Source organism: Ambystoma mexicanum, chromosome 4q (assembly GCF_040938575.1).
Source record: "Ambystoma mexicanum isolate Mex_15411 chromosome 4q, UKY_AmexF1_1, whole genome shotgun sequence".
NCBI classification, from domain to species: domain Eukaryota; kingdom Metazoa; phylum Chordata; class Amphibia; order Caudata; family Ambystomatidae; genus Ambystoma; species Ambystoma mexicanum.
In genome coordinates this window covers 12,080,156-12,097,871 of record NC_090928.1, presented here as the reverse complement: position 1 = coordinate 12,097,871, position 17,716 = coordinate 12,080,156, and positions in this window count along the sequence as shown.

Sequence of the window (17,716 nt, the reverse complement as noted above, 5' to 3'; positions counted from 1 at the left end):
GATATCACATATCATGCTATCAGAAGGGTCTCAGGATTGGAATGGGAAGGAGTTGGATATCACATCTCATGCTAAAGGGAGGGTCTCAGGTTTGGAAGGGGAAGGATTTGGATATCACGTCTCATGTTATAGGAAGGATCTCAGGTTTGGTATTAGAAGCATTGAGATATCACATCTCATGCTATCGGAAGGATCTCAGGTTTGGTATTAGAGGCATTGAGATATCACATCTCATGCTAAAGGGAGGGTCTCAGGTTTGGAAGGGGAAGGATTTGGATATCACATCTCTTGTTATAGGAAGGATCACAGGTTTGGTATTAGAAGCATTGAGATATCACATCTCATGCTATCGGAAGGGTCTCAGGATTGGAATGGGAAGGAGTTGGATATCACATCTCATGCTAAAGGGAGGGTCTCAGGTTTGGAAGGGGAAGGATTTGGATATCACATCTCATGTTATAGGAAGGATCTCAGGTTTGGTATTAGAGGCATTGAGATATCACATCTCATGCTATCTATCATAAGGGTCTCAGGATTGGAATGGGAAGGAGTTGGATATCACATCTCATGCTAAAGGGAGGGTCTCAGGTTTGGAAGGGGAAGGATTTGGATATCACATCACATGTTATAAGAAGGATCTCAGGTTTGGTATTAGAAGCATTGAGATATCACATCTCATGCTATCGGAAGGGTCTCAGGATTGGAACGGGAAGGAGTCGGATATCACATCTCATGCTATAGGAAGGCTCTCAGGTTTGGAAGGGGAAAGAGTTGGATATCACATTTCATGTTAGAGGTAGGATCTCAGGTTTGGTATTAGAGGCATTGAGATATCACATCTCATGCTATCAGAAGGGGCTCAGGATTGGAATGGGAAGGAGTTGGATATCACATCTCATGCTAAAGGGAGGGTCTCAGGTTTGGAAGGGGAAGGATTTGGATATCACGTCTCATGTTATAGGAAGGATCTCAGGTTTGGTATTAGAAGCATTGAGATATCACATCTCATGCTATCGGAAGGATCTCAGGTTTGGTGGTTTGGTATTAGAGGCATTGAGATATCACATCTCATGCTAAAGGGAGGGTCTCAGGTTTGGAAGGGGAAGGATTTGGATATCACATCTCTTGTTATAGGAAGGATCACAGGTTTGGTATTAGAAGCATTGAGATATCACATCTCATGCTATCGGAAGGGTCTCAGGATTGGAATGGGACGGAGTTGGATATCATATCTCATGCTAAAGGGAGGGTCTCAGGTTTGGAAGGGGAAGGATGTGGATATCACATTTCATGTTAGAGGTAGGATCTCAGGTTTGGTATTGGAGGCATTGAGATATCACATCTCATGCTATCAGAAGGGTCTCAGGATGGGAATGGGAAGGAGTTGGATATCACATCTCATGCTAAAGGGAGGGTCTCAGGTTTGGAAGGGGAAGGATTTGGATATCACATCTCATGTTATCGGAAGGATCTCAGGTTTGGTATTAGAAGCATTGAGATATCACATCTCATGCTATAGGAAGGGTCTCAGGTTTGGTATTAGAAGCATTGAGATATCAAGTCTCATGGTATAGGAAGGGTCTCAGAATTGGAATGGGAAGGAGTTGGATATCTCAAGCTATAGGAAGGGTCTCAGGATTGGAATGGGAAGGGGTTTGATATCACAACTCATGCCATAGTATGGGTCTCAGGTTTGGTAGAAACATTGGGATATCACATCTCATGCTATCGGAAGGGTATCAGGATTTGATTTGAAAGGAGTTGGATATCCCATCTCATGCTATAGGAAGGGTCTCAGGTTGGAATGGGAAGGAGTTGGATATCACATCTCATGTTATAGGAAGGGTCCCAGGATTGGAATGGGAAGGACTTGGATATCATATCTCATGCTATAGGAAGGCTCTCAGGTTTGGAAGGGGAAGGAGTTGGATATCACATTTCATGTTCGAGGAAGGATCTCAGGTTTGGTATTAGAGGCATTAAGATATCACATCTCATGTTATAGGAAGGGTCTCACGTTTGGTATAAGCATTGAGATATCACATCTCATGCTATAGGAAGGGTCTCAGGATTGGAATGGGAAGGAGTTGGATATCACATCTCAAGCTATAGGAAGGGTCTCACGTTTGGTATAAGCATTGAGATATCACATCTCATGCTATAGGAAGGGTCTCAGGATTGGAATGGGAAGGAGTTGTATATGACATCTCATGCCATAGGAAGGGTCTCAGGTTTGGAATAAGCATTGAGATATCACATCTCATGCTATAGGAAGGGTCTCAGGATTGGAATGGGACGGACTTGGATATCACATCTCATGCTATAGGGAGGGTCTCAGGTTTGGAAGGGGAAGGATTTGGATATCACATCGCATGTTATAGGAAGGATCTCAGGTTTGGTAAGGGAAGGAGTTGGATAACACATTTCATGTTAGAGGTAGGATCTCAGGTTTGGTATTAGAAGCATTGCGACATCACATCTCATGTTATAGGAAGGGTCTCAGGATTGGAATGGGAAGAAGTTGGCTATCTCATCTCATGCTATAGGAAGGGTCTCAGGTTTGGTATAAGCATTGAGATATCACATCTCATGCTATAGGAAGGGTCTCAGGATTGGAATGGGAAGGAGTTGTATATGACATCTCATGCCATAGGAAGGGTCTCAGGTTTGGAATAAGCATTGAGATATCACATCTCATGCTATAGGAAGGGTCTCAGGATTGGAATGGGACGGACTTGGATATCACATCTCATGCTATAGGGAGGGTCTCAGGTTTGGAAGGGGAAGGATTTGGATATCACATCGCATGTTATAGGAAGGATCTCAGGTTTGGTAAGGGAAGGAGTTGGATATCACATTTCATGTTAGAGGTAGGATCTCAGGTTTGGTATTAGAGGCATTGAGGTATCACATCTCATGCTATCAGAAGGGTCTCAGGATTGGAATGGGAAGGAGTTGGATATCACATCTCATGCTAAAGGGAGGGTCTCAGGTTTGGAAGGGGAAGGATTTGGATATCACATCGCATGTTATAGGAAGGATCTCAGGTTTGGTATTAGAATCATTGAGATATCACATCTCATGCTATCGGAAGTATCTCAGGTTTGGTATTAGAGGCATTGAGATATCACATCTCATGCTATCACAAGGGTCTCAGGATTGGAATAGGAAGGAGTTGGATATCACTTCTCCTGCTAAAGGGAGGGTCTCAGGTTTGGAAGGGGAAGGATTTGGATATCACATCACATGTTATAAGAAGGATCTCAGGTTTGGTATTAGAAGCATTGAGATATCACATCTCATGCTATCAGAAGGGTCTCAGGATTGGAATGGGAAGGAGTTGGATATCACATCTCATGCTATAGGAAGGGTCTCAGGTTTGGAACGGGAAGGAGTTGGATATCACATCTCATGTTATAGGAAGAGTCTCAGGTTTGGTATATGCATTGAGATATCACATCTCTGCAATCGGAAGTGTCTCAGGATTGGGATGGGAAGGAGTTGGATATCACATCTCATGCTATAGGAAGGGTCTCAGGTTTGGAACGGGAAGGAGTTGGATATCCCATCTCATGTTATAGGACGGGTCTCAGGTTTGGTATTAGAAGCATTGAGATATCACATCGCATGCTGTAGGAAGGGTCTCAGGATTGGAATGGGAAGGAGTTGGATATTACATCTCATGCTATAGGAAGGGTCTCAGGTTTGGTATAAGCATTGAGATATCACATCTCTGCTATCGGAAGTGTCTCAGGATTGGAATGGGAAGGAGTTGGATATCCCATCTCATGTTATAGGACGGGTCTCAGGTTTGTTATTAGAATCATTGAGATATCATATTGCATGCTGTAGGAAGGGTCTAAGGATTGGAATGGGAAGGACTTGAATATCACATCTCATGCTATAGGTAGGCTCTCAGGTTTGGAAAGGGAAGGAGTTGGATATCACATTTCATGTTAGAGGAAGGATCTCAGGTTTGGTATTAGAGGTATTGAGATATCACATCTCATGCTATAGGAAGGGTCTCAGGATTGGAATGGGAAGGAGTTGGATATCACATCTCATGCTATAGGAAGGGTCTCAGGTGTGGGATAAGCATTGAGATGTCACATCTCATGCTATAGGAAGGGTCTCAGGATTGGAATGGGAAGGAGTTGGATATCACATCTCATGTTATAGGAAGGATCTCAGGTTTGGTATTAGAAGCATTGAGATATCACATCTCATGCTATAGGAAGGGTCTCAGGATTGGAATGGGAAGGAGTTGTATATGACATCTCATGCCATACGAAGGGTCTCAGGTTTGGTATAAGCATTGAGATATCACATCTCTGCTATCGGAAGGGTCTCAGGATTGGAATGGGAAGGAGTTGGATATCCCATCTCATGTTATAGGAAGAGTCTCAGGTTTGGTATTAGAAGCATTGAGATATCACATCTGATGCTATAGGAAGTGTCTCAGGATTGGAATGGGAAGGAGTTTGATATCACATCTCATGCCATGTATGGGTCTCAGGTTTTGTAGAAGCATTGGGATATCACATCTCATGCTATCGGAAGGGTATCAGGATTGGATTTGGAAGGAGTTGGATATCACATCTCATGTTATAGGAAGGGTCTCAGGATTGGAATGGGAAGGACTTGGATATCACATCTCATGCTATAGGAAGGCTCTCAGGTTTGGAAGGGGAAGGAGTTGGATATCACATTTCATGTTAGAGGTAGGATCTCAGGTTTGGTATTAGAGGCATTGAGATATCACATCTCATGCTATCAGAAGGGTCTCAGGATTGGAATGGGAAGGAGTTGGATATCACATCTCATGCTAAAGGGAGGGTCTCAGGTTTGGAAGGGGAAGGATTTGGATATCACATCTCATGTTATAGGAAGGATCTCAGGTTTGGTATTAGAAGCACTGAGATATCACATCTCATGCTATCGGAAGGATCTCAGGTTTGGTATTAGAGGCATTGAGATATCACATCTCATGCTATCAGAAGGGTCTCAGGATTGGAATGGGAAGGAGTCGGATATCACATCTCATGCTAAAGGGAGGGTCTCAGGTTTGGAAGTGGAAGGATTTGGATATCACATCTCATGTTATAGGAAGGATCTCAGGTTTGGTATTAGAAGCATTGAGATATCACATCTCATGCTATAGGAAGGGTCTCAGGATTGGAATGGGAAGGAGTTGGATATCACATCTCAAGCTATAGAAAGGGTCTCAGGATTGGAATGGGAAGGAGTTGGATATCACATCTCAAGCTATAGTAAGGGTCTCAGGATTGGAATGGGAAGGAGTTGGATATCACATCTCATGCTATAGGAAGGGTCTCAGGTTTGGTATTAGCATTGAGATATCCCATCTCATGCTATAGGAAGGGTCTCAGGTTTGGAATCGGAAGGAGTTGTATATGACATCTCATGCCATAGGTAGGGTCTCAGGTTTGGTATAAGCATTGAGATATCCCATCTCGTTATAGGAAGGGTCTCAGGTTTTGTATTAGAAGCATTGAGATATCACATCTCATGGTATAGGACGGGTCTCAGAATTGGAATGGGAAGGAGTTAGATATCACTTCTCAAGCTATAGGAAGGGTCTCAGGATTGGAATGGGAAGGAGTTGGATATCACATCTCATGCTAAAGGGAGGGTCTCAGGTTTGGAAGGGGAAGGATTTGGATATCACATCGCATGTTATAGGAAGGATCTCAGGTTTGGTATTAGAATCATTGAGATATCACATCTCATGCTATCGGAAGTATCTCAGGTTTGGTATTAGAGGCATTGAGATATCACATCTCATGCTATCATAAGGGTCTCAGGATTGGAATGGGAAGGAGTTGGATATCACTTCTCATGCTAAAGGGAGGGTCTCAGGTTTGGAAGGGGAAGGATTTGGATATCACATCACATGTTATAAGAAGGATCTCAGGTTTGGTATTAGAAGCATTGAGATATCACATCTCATGCTATCAGAAGGGTCTCAGGATTGGAATGGGAGGGAGTTGGATATCACATCTCATGCTATAGGAAGGGTCTCAGGTTTGGAACGGGAAGGAGTTGGATATCACATCTCATGTTATAGGAAGAGTCTCAGGTTTGGTATAAGCATTGAGATATCACATCTCTGCAATCGGAAGTGTCTCAGGTTTGGAACGGGAAGGAGTTGGATATCCCATCTCATGTTGTAGGACGGGTCTCAGGTTTGGTATTAGAAGCATTGAGATATCACATCGCATGCTGTAGGAAGGGTCTCAGGATTGGAATGGGAAGGAGTTGGATATTACATCTCATGCTATAGGAAGGGTCTCAGGTTTGGTATAAGCATTGAGATATCACATCTCTGCTATCGGAAGTGTCTCAGGATTGGAATGGGAAATAGTTGGATAACCCATCTCATGTTATAGGACGGGTCTCAGGTTTGTTATTAGAATCATTGAGATATCATATTGCATGCTGTAGGAAGGGTCTAAGGATTGGAATGGGAAGGACTTGAATATCACATCTCATGCTATAGGTAGGCTCTCAGGTTTGGAAAGGGAAGGAGTTGGATATCACATTTCATGTTAGAGGAAGGATCTCAGGTTTGGTATTAGAGGCATTGAGATATCACATCTCATGCTATAGGAAGGGTCTCAGGATTGGAATGGGAAGGAGTTGGATATCACATTTCATGCTATAGGAAGGGTCTCAGGTTTGGTATAAGCATTGAGATGTCACATCTCATGCTATAGGAAGGGTCTCAGGATTGGAATGGGAAGGAGTTGGATATCACATCTCATGTTATAGGAAGGATCTCAGGTTTGGTATTAGAAGCATTGAGATATCACATCTCATGCTATAGGAAGGGTCTCAGGATTGGAATGGGAAGGAGTTGTATATGACATCTCATGCCATAGGAAGGGTCTCAGGTTTGGTATAAGCATTGAGATATCACATCTCTGCTATCGGAAGGGTCTCAGGATTGGAATGGGAAGGAGTTGGATATCCCATCTCATGTTATAGGAAGAGTCTCAGGTTTGGTATTAGAAGCATTGAGATATCACATCTGATGCTATAGGAAGTGTCTCAGGATTGGAATGGGAAGGAGTTTGATATCACATCTCATGCCATGTATGGGTCTCAGGTTTTGTAGAAGCATTGGGATATCACATCTCATGCTATCGGAAGGGTATCAGGATTGGATTTGGAAGGAGTTGGATATCCGATCTCATGTTATAGGAAGGGTCTCAGGATTGGAATGGGAAGGACTTGGATATCACATCTCATGCTATAGGAAGGCTCTCAGGTTTGGAAGGGGAAGGAGTTGGATATCACATTTCATGTTAGAGGTAGGATCTCAGGTTTGGTATTAGAGGCATTGAGATATCACATATCATGCTATCAGAAGGGTCTCAGGATTGGAATGGGAAGGAGTTGGATATCACATCTCATGCTAAAGGGAGGGTCTCAGGTTTGGAAGGGGAAGGATTTGGATATCACGTCTCATGTTATAGGAAGGATCTCAGGTTTGGTATTAGAAGCATTGAGATATCACATCTCATGCTATCGGAAGGATCTCAGGTTTGGTATTAGAGGCATTGAGATATCACATCTCATGCTAAAGGGAGGGTCTCAGGTTTGGAAGGGGAAGGATTTGGATATCACATCTCTTGTTATAGGAAGGATCACAGGTTTGGTATTAGAAGCATTGAGATATCACATCTCATGCTATCGGAAGGGTCTCAGGATTGGAATGGGAAGGAGTTGGATATCACATCTCATGCTAAAGGGAGGGTCTCAGGTTTGGAAGGGGAAGGATTTGGATATCACATCTCATGTTATAGGAAGGATCTCAGGTTTGGTATTAGAGGCATTGAGATATCACATCTCATGCTATCTATCATAAGGGTCTCAGGATTGGAATGGGAAGGAGTTGGATATCACATCTCATGCTAAAGGGAGGGTCTCAGGTTTGGAAGGGGAAGGATTTGGATATCACATCACATGTTATAAGAAGGATCTCAGGTTTGGTATTAGAAGCATTGAGATATCACATCTCATGCTATCGGAAGGGTCTCAGGATTGGAACGGGAAGGAGTCGGATATCAGATCTCATGCTATAGGAAGGCTCTCAGGTTTGGAAGGGGAAAGAGTTGGATATCACATTTCATGTTAGAGGTAGGATCTCAGGTTTGGTATTAGAGGCATTGAGATATCACATCTCATGCTATCAGAAGGGTCTCAGGATTGGAATGGGAAGGAGTTGGATATCACATCTCATGCTAAAGGGAGGGTCTCAGGTTTGGAAGGGGAAGGATTTGGATATCACGTCTCATGTTATAGGAAGGATCTCAGGTTTGGTATTAGAAGCATTGAGATATCACATCTCATGCTATCGGAAGGATCTCAGGTTTGGTGGTTTGGTATTAGAGGCATTGAGATATCACATCTCATGCTAAAGGGAGGGTCTCAGGTTTGGAAGGGGAAGGATTTGGATATCACATCTCTTGTTATAGGAAGGATCACAGGTTTGGTATTAGAAGCATTGAGATATCACATCTCATGCTATCGGAAGGGTCTCAGGATTGGAATGGGACGGAGTTGGATATCACATCTCATGCTAAAGGGAGGGTCTCAGGTTTGGAAGGGGAAGGATGTGGATATCACATTTCATGTTAGAGGTAGGATCTCAGGTTTGGTATTGGAGGCATTGAGATATCACATCTCATGCTATCAGAAGGGTCTCAGGATGGGAATGGGAAGGAGTTGGATATCACATCTCATGCTAAAGGGAGGGTCTCAGGTTTGGAAGGGGAAGGATTTGGATATCACATCTCATGTTATCGGAAGGATCTCAGGTTTGGTATTAGAAGCATTGAGATATCACATCTCATGCTATAGGAAGGGTCTCAGGTTTGGTATTAGAAGCATTGAGATATCAAGTCTCATGGTATAGGAAGGATCTCAGAATTGGAATGGGAAGGAGTTGGATATCTCAAGCTATAGGAAGGGTCTCAGGATTGGAATGGGAAGGGGTTTGATATCACAACTCATGCCATAGTATGGGTCTCAGGTTTGGTAGAAACATTGGGATATCACATCTCATGCTATCGGAAGGGTATCAGGATTTGATTTGAAAGGAGTTGGATATCCCATCTCATGCTATAGGAAGGGTCTCAGGTTGGAATGGGAAGGAGTTGGATATTACATCTCATGTTATAGGAAGGGTCCCAGGATTGGAATGGGAAGGACTTGGATATCATATCTCATGCTATAGGAAGGCTCTCAGGTTTGGAAGGGGAAGGAGTTGGATATCACATTTCATGTTAGAGGAAGGATCTCAGGTTTGGTATTAGAGGCATTAAGATATCACATCTCATGTTATAGGAAGGGTCTCACGTTTGGTATAAGCATTGAGATATCACATCTCATGCTATAGGAAGGGTCTCAGGATTGGAATGGGAAGGAGTTGGATATCACATCTCAAGCTATAGGAAGGGTCTCACGTTTGGTATAAGCATTGAGATATCACATCTCATGCTATAGGAAGGGTCTCAGGATTGGAATGGGAAGGAGTTGTATATGACATCTCATGCCATGGGAAGGGTCTCAGGTTTGGAATAAGCATTGAGATATCACATCTCATGCTATAGGAAGGGTCTCAGGATTGGAATGGGACGGACTTGGATATCACATCTCATGCTATAGGGAGGGTCTCAGGTTTGGAAGGGGAAGGATTTGGATATCACATCGCATGTTATAGGAAGGATCTCAGGTTTGGTAAGGGAAGGAGTTGGATATCACATTTCATGTTAGAGGTAGGATCTCAGGTTTGGTATTAGAAGCATTGCGACATCACATCTCATGTTATAGGAAGGGTCTCAGGATTGGAATGGGAAGAAGTTGGCTATCACATCTCATGCTATAGGAAGGGTCTCAGGTTTGGTATAAGCATTGAGATATCACATCTCATGCTATAGGAAGGGTCTCAGGATTGGAATGGGAAGGAGTTGTATATGACATCTCATGCCATAGGAAGGGTCTCAGGTTTGGAATAAGCATTGAGATATCACATCTCATGCTATAGGAAGGGTCTCAGGATTGGAATGGGACGGACTTGGATATCACATCTCATGCTATAGGGAGGGTCTCAGGTTTGGAAGGGGAAGGATTTGGATATCACATCGCATGTTATAGGAAGGATCTCAGGTTTGGTAAGGGAAGGAGTTGGATATCACATTTCATGTTAGAGGTAGGATCTCAGGTTTGGTATTAGAGGCATTGAGGTATCACATCTCATGCTATCAGAAGGGTCTCAGGATTGGAATGGGAAGGAGTTGGATATCACATCTCATGCTAAAGGGAGGGTCTCAGGTTTGGAAGGGGAAGGATTTGGATATCACATCGCATGTTATAGGAAGGATCTCAGGTTTGGTATTAGAATCATTGAGATATCACATCTCATGCTATCGGAAGTATCTCAGGTTTGGTATTAGAGGCATTGAGATATCACATCTCATGCTATCACAAGGGTCTCAGGATTGGAATAGGAAGGAGTTGGATATCACTTCTCATGCTAAAGGGAGGGTCTCAGGTTTGGAAGGGGAAGGATTTGGATATCACATCACATGTTATAAGAAGGATCTCAGGTTTGGTATTAGAAGCATTGAGATATCACATCTCATGCTATCAGAAGGGTCTCAGGATTGGAATGGGAAGGAGTTGGATATCACATCTCATGCTATAGGAAGGGTCTCAGGTTTGGAACGGGAAGGAGTTGGATATCACATCTCATGTTATAGGAAGAGTCTCAGGTTTGGTATATGCATTGAGATATCACATCTCTGCAATCGGAAGTGTCTCAGGATTGGGATGGGAAGGAGTTGGATATCACATCTCATGCTATAGGAAGGGTCTCAGGTTTGGAACGGGAAGGAGTTGGATATCCCATCTCATGTTATAGGACGGGTCTCAGGTTTGGTATTAGAAGCATTGAGATATCACATCGCATGCTGTAGGAAGGGTCTCAGGATTGGAATGGGAAGGAGTTGGATATTACATCTCATGCTATAGGAAGGGTCTCAGGTTTGGTATAAGCATTGAGATATCACATCTCTGCTATCGGAAGTGTCTCAGGATTGGAATGGGAAGGAGTTGGATATCCCATCTCATGTTATAGGACCGGTCTCAGGTTTGTTATTAGAATCATTGAGATATCATATTGCATGCTGTAGGAAGGGTCTAAGGATTGGAATGGGAAGGACTTGAATATCACATCTCATGCTATAGGTAGGCTCTCAGGTTTGGAAAGGGAAGGAGTTGGATATCACATTTCATGTTAGAGGAAGGATCTCAGGTTTGGTATTAGAGGTATTGAGATATCACATCTCATGCTATAGGAAGGGTCTCAGGATTGGAATGGGAAGGAGTTGGATATCACATCTCATGCTATAGGAAGGGTCTCAGGTGTGGGATAAGCATTGAGATGTCACATCTCATGCTATAGGAAGGGTCTCAGGATTGGAATGGGAAGGAGTTGGATATCACATCTCATGTTATAGGAAGGATCTCAGGTTTGGTATTAGAAGCATTGGGATATCACATCTCATGCTATAGGAAGGGTCTCAGGATTGGAATGGGAAGGAGTTGTATATGACATCTCATGCCATACGAAGGGTCTCAGGTTTGGTATAAGCATTGAGATATCACATCTCTGCTATCGGAAGGGTCTCAGGATTGGAATGGGAAGGAGTTGGATATCCCATCTCATGTTATAGGAAGAGTCTCAGGTTTGGTATTAGAAGCATTGAGATATCACATCTGATGCTATAGGAAGTGTCTCAGGATTGGAATGGGAAGGAGTTTGATATCACATCTCATGCCATGTATGGGTCTCAGGTTTTGTAGAAGCATTGGGATATCACATCTCATGCTATCGGAAGGGTATCAGGATTGGATTTGGAAGGAGTTGGATATCACATCTCATGTTATAGGAAGGGTCTCAGGATTGGAATGGGAAGGACTTGGATATCACATCTCATGCTATAGGAAGGCTCTCAGGTTTGGAAGGGGAAGGAGTTGGATATCACATTTCATGTTAGAGGTAGGATCTCAGGTTTGGTATTAGAGGCATTGAGATATCACATCTCATGCTATCAGAAGGGTCTCAGGATTGGAATGGGAAGGAGTTGGATATCACATCTCATGCTAAAGGGAGGGTCTCAGGTTTGGAAGGGGAAGGATTTGGATATCACATCTCATGTTATAGGAAGGATCTCAGGTTTGGTATTAGAAGCACTGAGATATCACATCTCATGCTATCGGAAGGATCTCAGGTTTGGTATTAGAGGCATTGAGATATCACATCTCATGCTATCAGAAGGGTCTCAGGATTGGAATGGGAAGGAGTCGGATATCACATCTCATGCTAAAGGGAGGGTCTCAGGTTTGGAAGTGGAAGGATTTGGATATCACATCTCATGTTATAGGAAGGATCTCAGGTTTGGTATTAGAAGCATTGAGATATCACATCTCATGCTATAGGAAGGGTCTCAGGATTGGAATGGGAAGGAGTTGGATATCACATCTCAAGCTATAGAAAGGGTCTCAGGATTGGAATGGGAAGGAGTTGGATATCACATCTCAAGCTATAGTAAGGGTCTCAGGATTGGAATGGGAAGGAGTTGGATATCACATCTCATGCTATAGGAAGGGTCTCAGGTTTGGTATTAGCATTGAGATATCCCATCTCATGCTATAGGAAGGGTCTCAGGTTTGGAATCGGAAGGAGTTGTATATGACATCTCATGCCATAGGTAGGGTCTCAGGTTTGGTATAAGCATTGAGATATCACATCTCTGCTATCGGAAGGGTCTCAGGATTGGAATGGGAAGGAGTTGGATATCCCATCTCGTTATAGGAAGGGTCTCAGGTTTTGTATTAGAAGCATTGAGATATCACATCTCATGGTATAGGACGGGTCTCAGAATTGGAATGGGAAGGAGTTAGATATCACTTCTCAAGCTATAGGAAGGGTCTCAGGATTGGAATGGGAAGGAGTTGGATATCACATCTCATGCTAAAGGGAGGGTCTCAGGTTTGGAAGGGGAAGGATTTGGATATCACATCGCATGTTATAGGAAGGATCTCAGGTTTGGTATTAGAATCATTGAGATATCACATCTCATGCTATCGGAAGTATCTCAGGTTTGGTATTAGAGGCATTGAGATATCACATCTCATGCTATCATAAGGGTCTCAGGATTGGAATGGGAAGGAGTTGGATATCACTTCTCATGCTAAAGGGAGGGTCTCAGGTTTGGAAGGGGAAGGATTTGGATATCACATCACATGTTATAAGAAGGATCTCAGGTTTGGTATTAGAAGCATTGAGATATCACATCTCATGCTATCAGAAGGGTCTCAGGATTGGAATGGGAGGGAGTTGGATATCACATCTCATGCTATAGGAAGGGTCTCAGGTTTGGAACGGGAAGGAGTTGGATATCACATCTCATGTTATAGGAAGAGTCTCAGGTTTGGTATAAGCATTGAGATATCACATCTCTGCAATCGGAAGTGTCTCAGGATTGGGATGGGAAGGAGTTGGATATCACATCTCATGCTATAGGAAGGGTCTCAGGTTTGGAACGGGAAGGAGTTGGATATCCCATCTCATGTTATAGGACGGGTCTCAGGTTTGGTATTAGAAGCATTGAGATATCACATCGCATGCTGTAGGAAGGGTCTCAGGATTGGAATGGGAAGGAGTTGGATATTACATCTCATGCTATAGGAAGGGTCTCAGGTTTGGTATAAGCATTGAGATATCACATCTCTGCTATCGGAAGTGTCTCAGGATTGGAATGGGAAGGAGTTGGATATCCCATCTCATGTTATAGGACGGGTCTCAGGTTTGTTATTAGAATCATTGAGATATCATATTGCATGCTGTAGGAAGGGTCTAAGGATTGGAATGGGAAGGACTTGAATATCACATCTCATGCTATAGGTAGGCTCTCAGGTTTGGAAAGGGAAGGAGTTGGATATCACATTTCATGTTAGAGGAAGGATCTCCGGTTTGGTATTAGAGGCATTGAGATATCACATCTCATGCTATAGGAAGGGTCTCAGGATTGGAATGGGAAGGAGTTGGATATCACATTTCATGCTATAGGAAGGGTCTCAGGTTTGGTATAAGCATTGAGATGTCACATCTCATGCTATAGGAAGGGTCTCAGGATTGGAATGGGAAGGAGTTGGATATCACATCTCATGTTATAGGAAGGATCTCAGGTTTGGTATTAGAAGCATTGAGATATCACATCTCATGCTATAGGAAGGGTCTCAGGATTGGAATGGGAAGGAGTTGTATATGACATCTCATGCCATAGGAAGGGTCTCAGGTTTGGTATAAGCATTGAGATATCACATCTCTGCTATCGGAAGGGTCTCAGGATTGGAATGGGAAGGAGTTGGATATCCCATCTCATGTTATAGGAAGAGTCTCAGGTTTGGTATTAGAAGCATTGAGATATCACATCTGATGCTATAGGAAGTGTCTCAGGATGGGAATGGGAAGGAGTTTGATATCACATCTCATGCCATGTATGGGTCTCAGGTTTTGTAGAAGCATTGGGATATCACATCTCATGCTATCGGAAGGGTATCAGGATTGGATTTGGAAGGAGTTGGATATCACATCTCATGTAATAGGAAGGGTCTCAGGATTGGAATGGGAAGGACTTGGATATCACATCTCATGCTATATGAAGGCTCTCAGGTTTGGAAGGGGAAGAAGTTGGATATCACATTTCATGTTAGAGGTAGGATCTCAGGTTTGGTATTAGAGGCATTGAGATATCACATATCATGCTATCAGAAGGGTCTAAGGATTGGAATGGGAAGGAGTTGGATATCACATCTCATGCTAAAGGGAGGGTCTCAGGTTTGGAAGGGGAAGGATTTGGATATCACGTCTCATGTTATAGGAAGGATCTCAGGTTTGGTATTAGAAGCATTGAGATATCACATCTCATGCTATCGGAAGGATCTCAGGTTTGGTATTAGAGGCATTGAGATATCACATCTCATGCTAAAGGGAGGGTCTCAGGTTTGGAAGGGGAAGGATTTGGATATCACATCTCTTGTTATAGGAAGGATCACAGGTTTGGTATTAGAAGCATTGAGATATCACATCTCATGCTATCGGAAGGGTCTCAGTATTGGAATGGGAAGGAGTTGGATATCACATCTCATGCTAAAGGGAGGGTCTCAGTTTTGGAAGGGGAAGGATTTGGATATCACATCTCATGTTATAGGAAGGATCTCAGGTTTGGTATTAGAGGCATTGAGATATCACATCTCATGCTATCTATCATAAGGGTCTCAGGATTGGAATGGGAAGGAGTTGGATATCACATCTCATGCTAAAGGGAGGGTCTCAGGTTTGGAAGGGGAAGGATTTGGATATCACATCACATGTTATAAGAAGGATCTCAGGTTTGGTATTAGAAGCATTGAGATATCACATCTCATGCTATCGGAAGGGTCTCAGGATTGGAACGGGAAGGAGTCGGATATCACATCTCATGCTATAGGAAGGCTCTCAGGTTTGCAAGGGGAAAGAGTTGGATATCACATTTCATGTTAGAGGTAGGATCTCAGGTTTGGTATTAGAGGCATTGAGATATCACATCTCATGCTATCAGAAGGGTCTCAGGATTGGAATGGGAAGGAGTTGGATATCACATCTCATGCTAAAGGGAGGGTCTCAGGTTTGGAAGGGGAAGGATTTGGATATCACGTCTCATGTTATAGGAAGGATCTCAGGTTTGGTATTAGAAGCATTGAGATATCACATCTCATGCTATCGGAAGGATCTCAGGTTTGGTGGTTTGGTATTAGAGGCATTGAGATATCACATCTCATGCTATCAGAAGGGTCTCAGGATTGGAATGGGAAGGAGTTGGATATCACATCTCATGCTAAAGGGAGGGTCTCAGGTTTGGAAGGGGAAGGATTTGGATATCACATCTCTTGTTATAGGAAGGATCACAGGTTTGGTATTAGAAGCATTGAGATATCACATCTCATGCTATCGGAAGGGTTTCAGGATTGGAACGGGACGCAGTTGGATATCACATCTCATGCTAAAGGGAGGGTCTCAGGTTTGGAAGGGGAAGGATGTGGATATCACATTTCATGTTAGAGGTAGGATCTCAGGTTTGGTATTGGAGGCATTGAGATATCACAGCTCATGCTATCAGAAGGGTCTCAGGATGGGAATGGGAAGGAGTTGGATATCACATCTCATGCTAAAGGGAGGGTCTCAGGTTTGGAAGGGGAAGGATTTGGATATCACATCTCATGTTATCGGAAGGATCTCAGGTTTGGTATTAGAAGCATTGAGATATCACATCTCATGCTATAGGAAGGGTCTCAGGTTTGGTATTAGAAGCATTGAGATATCAAGTCTCATGCTATAGGATGGGTCTCAGGATTGGAATGGGAAGGGGTTTGATATCACAACTCATGTCATAGTATGGGTTTCAGGTTTGGTAGAAACATTGGGATATCACATCTCATGCTATCGGAAGGGTATCAGGATTTGATTTGGAAGGAGTTGGATATCCCATCTCATGCTATAGGAAGGGTCTCAGGTTGGAATGGGAAGGAGTTGGATATCACATCTCATGTTATAGGAAGGGTCCCAGGATTGGAATGGGAAGGACTTGGATATCATATCTCATGCTATAGGAAGGCTCTCAGGTTTGGAAGGGGAAGGAGTTGGATATCACATTTCATGTTAGAGGAAGGATCTCAGGTTTGGTATTAGAGGCATTAAGATATCACATCTCATGTTATAGGAAGGGTCTCACGTTTGGTATAAGCATTGAGATATCACATCTCATGCTATAGGAAGGGTCTCAGGATTGGAATGGGAAGGAGTTGGATATCACATCTCAAGCTATAGGAAGGGTCTCACGTTTGGTATAAGCATTGAGATATCACATCTCATGCTATAGGAAGGGTCTCAGGATTGGAATGGGAAGGTGTTGGATATCACATCTCATGTTATAGGAAAGATCTCAGGTTTGGTATTAGAAGCATTGCGACATCACATCTCATGTTATAGGAAGGGTCTCAGGATTGGAATGGGAAGAAGTTGGCTATCACATCTCATGCTATAGGAAGGGTCTCAGGTTTGGTATAAGCATAGAGATATCACATCTCATGCTATAGGAAGGGTCTCAGGATTGGAATGGGAAGGAGTTGTATATGACATCTCATGCCATAGGAAGGGTCTCAGGTTTGGAATAAGCATTGAGATATCACATCTCATGTTATAGGAAGGGTCTCACGTTTGGTATAAGCATTGAGATATCACATCTCATGCTATAGGAAGGGTCTCAGGATTGGAATGGGAAGGAGTTGGATATCACATCTCAAGCTATAGGAAGGGTCTCACGTTTGGTATAAGCATTGAGATATCACATCTCATGCTATAGGAAGGGTCTCAGGATTGGAATGGGAAGGTGTTGGATATCACATCTCATGTTATAGGAAAGATCTCAGGTTTGGTATTAGAAGCATTGCGACATCACATCTCATGTTATAGGAAGGGTCTCAGGATTGGAATGGGAAGAAGTTGGCTATCACATCTCATGCTATAGGAAGGGTCTCAGGTTTGGTATAAGCATAGAGATATCACATCTCATGCTATAGGAAG